The sequence below is a fragment of the Arachis hypogaea genome, chromosome 5 (genome assembly GCF_003086295.3).
Source record: "Arachis hypogaea cultivar Tifrunner chromosome 5, arahy.Tifrunner.gnm2.J5K5, whole genome shotgun sequence".
In the NCBI taxonomy this organism is placed as follows: Eukaryota; Viridiplantae; Streptophyta; class Magnoliopsida; order Fabales; family Fabaceae; genus Arachis; species Arachis hypogaea.
The window spans coordinates 15,147,189-15,150,124 of record NC_092040.1 but is presented as its reverse complement, the minus strand read 5'-3'; the positions used below and the strand labels follow the sequence as shown (position 1 = coordinate 15,150,124).

The 2,936-nt window shown below is 40.3% G+C and overlaps 1 non-coding gene across 1 annotated transcript; it reads right to left on the bottom strand.

Moving 5' to 3' along the window:
- Nucleotides 1–562: 562 nt before the first annotated feature.
- LOC112804713 (small nucleolar RNA R71) lies at nt 563–666 on the bottom strand. Its single transcript, XR_003203330.1, has one exon. It is a non-coding gene; the product is annotated as a small nucleolar RNA R71 (small nucleolar RNA).
- Between the last annotated feature and the right edge of the window lie 2,270 nt (nt 667–2,936).

The window sequence follows — 2,936 nt, the reverse complement described above, 5'->3', positions numbered from 1 at the left end:
CTTTTACTGTTCTCTTCTCTTTCATATGAGCAGGAACAAGGAAAAAGGCATTCTTGTTGAAGCTGATCCGGAACTTGAAAGGACTCTGAAGAGGAAACTAAGAGAAGCTAAACTACAACAATCCAGAGACAACCTTGCTGAAATTTTCGAACAAAAAAAGGACATGGCAGCCGAACCTAACAACAATAATGCAAGGAGGATGCTTGGTGATTATACTACACCTACTTCCAAGTTTGATGGAAGAAGCATCTCAATCCCTACCATTGGAGCAAACAATTTTGAGCTGAAACCTCAACTAGTTGCTCTAATACAACAGAACTGCAAATTCCATGGACTTCCATTAGAAGATCCCTACCAGTGTTTAACTGAGTTCTTACAGATCTGTGAGACTGTAAAAATGAATGGAATAGATCTTGAAGTCTACAGGCTTATGCTTTTTCCTTTTGCTGTAAGAGACAGAGCTAGAACATGGTTGGATTCACAACCTAAGGATAGCCTGGACTCATGGGATAAGCTGGTCGTGGCCTTCTTGGCTAAGTTCTTTCCTCCTCAAAAGCTGAGCAAGCTTAGAGTGAATGTTCAGAACTTCAAACAAAAAGATGGTGAATCCCTCTATGAAGCTTGGGAAAGATACAAGCAGATGACCAAAAGGTGTCCTTCTGGCATGCTTTCAGAGTGGACCATTCTGGATATATTCTATTATGGTCTATCTGAATTCTCTAAAATGTCACTGGACCATTCTGTAGGTGGATCCATTTACCTAAAGAAAAAGCCTGCAGAAGCTCAAGAACTTATTGACATGGTTGCAAATAACCAGTTCATGTACACTTCTGAGAGGAATTAAGGCACACAGCTATCCTTTTGTAACAATGGAGAGGAAGCATGAAAAGCTTCTCTCAGTACAGTGTCAAACAAAGCCCCCACAGTCAAACTCTAAGTTTGGTGTTGGGAGGCCACAACCAAACTCCAAGTTTGGTGTTAAAGCCCCACAACCAAACTCTAAGTTTGGTGTTGGGACTATACAACATTGACCTGATCACCTGTGAGGCTCCATGAGAGCCCACTATCAAGCTATTGACATTAAAGAAGCGCTTATTGGGAGGCAACCCAATTTTTATTTATCTAATTTTATTTTTTATTTTATTGTTATTTTATGTTTTATTAGGTTCATGATCATGTGGAGTCACGAAAAAATACTAAAATTAAAAACAAAATCAAAATAGAAGAAGAAAAATCACACCCTGGAGGAAGGACTTACTGGCGTTTAAACGCCAGTAAGGAGCATCTGGCTAGCGTTCAACGCCAGAACAGAGCATAGATCTGGCGTTGAACGCCAGAAACAAGCAGCATCCTGGCGTTTGAACGCCAGGAATATACCCTGAGGAAAGCTGGCGCTGAACGCCAGAAACAAGCATATAACTGGCGTTCAACGCCATAAACATGCTGCAATTGGGCGTTGAACGCCCAAAATAAGCATCACTTCGGCATTTAAACACCAGAATTGCATGCAAAGGCGTTTTACATGCCTAATTGGTGTAGGGATGTAAATTCTTGACACCTCAGGATCTGTGGACCCCACAGGATCCCCATCTACCCCAACTCACCTTCTCTCTTCTTCACCAATCACCTCAATCTCTCTTTCTTATCACCTCTTCACCACTCATATCCATCCATCTCTTTCCCACCCAATCCCACCCATATGGCCGAAACATACACATCTCTCCCTCTCCTCCATATCTTCTTTTCCTTCCATTCTTTCTTCTTTGCTCGAGGGCGTGCAACATTCTAAGTTTGGTGTGGTAAACGCATAGCTTTTTTTGTTTTTCCATAACCATTGATGGCACCTAAGGCCAGAGAAACCTCAAAAAAAAAAAGAGAAAAGGGAAGACAAAAGCTTCCACCTCTGAGTCATGGGAGATGGAGAGATTCATCTCAAGGGTTCATAGCTCAATAGCAAAGCATTTGACTGCAAATCAAGAGATCCCTGAGATACCTCAGGGGATACATTTTCCTCCACACAATTATTGGGAGCAACTAAGGATAAGAGCACCAAAATCACTAGGGATCATGCAACAAAGGCAAGGAAGAGACATAGAGGAGCTCAAAGCACCATTGGTCCTTCAAGAAGGCGCCACCATCACTAAGGTGGACTTATTCCTTGTTCTTATATTTTTCTGCTTTTTTGATTTTATGCTATATTTTTATTTATGTTTGTGTCTTTATTACATGATCATTAGTATTTAGTAACTATGTCTTAAGGCTATGAATAATTCCATGAATCCTTCACCTCTCTTAAAAAAATGTTTTTAATACAAAAGAACAAGAAGTACATGAGTTTCGAATTTATCCTTGAATTTAGTTTAATTATATTGATGTGGTGACAATACATTTTGTTTTCTAAATGAATGCTTGAACAGTGCATATTTTTGATCTTACTTGGCGTTCAACTCCAAAAGAAGCCTCTTCGCGTGTAAAGTTCAAGCTCAGCCCAAGCACACACCAAGTGGGCCCCGAAAGTGGACTTCTGCATCAATTACTTACTTCTGTAAACCCTAGTAGCTAGTCTAGTATAAATAGGACATTTTACTATTGTATTGGACATCCTAGATTGTATTTTTGATCCTGCGATCACGTTTGGGGGACTGGCCATTCGGCCATGCCTGAATCTTTATCACTTATGTATTTTCAACGGTGGAGTTTCTACACACCATAGATTAAGGGTGTGGAGCTCTGCTGTACCTCAAGTTTTAATGCAATTACTACTATTTTCTATTCAATTCAGATATTCCTATTCTAAGATATTCGTTGCACTTCAACATGATGAATGCGATGATCCGTGACACTCATCATCATTCTCACCTATGAACGTGTGACTGACAACCACTTCCGTTCTACCTTAGACTGGGCGCATATCTCTTGGATTCCTTAATCAGAAT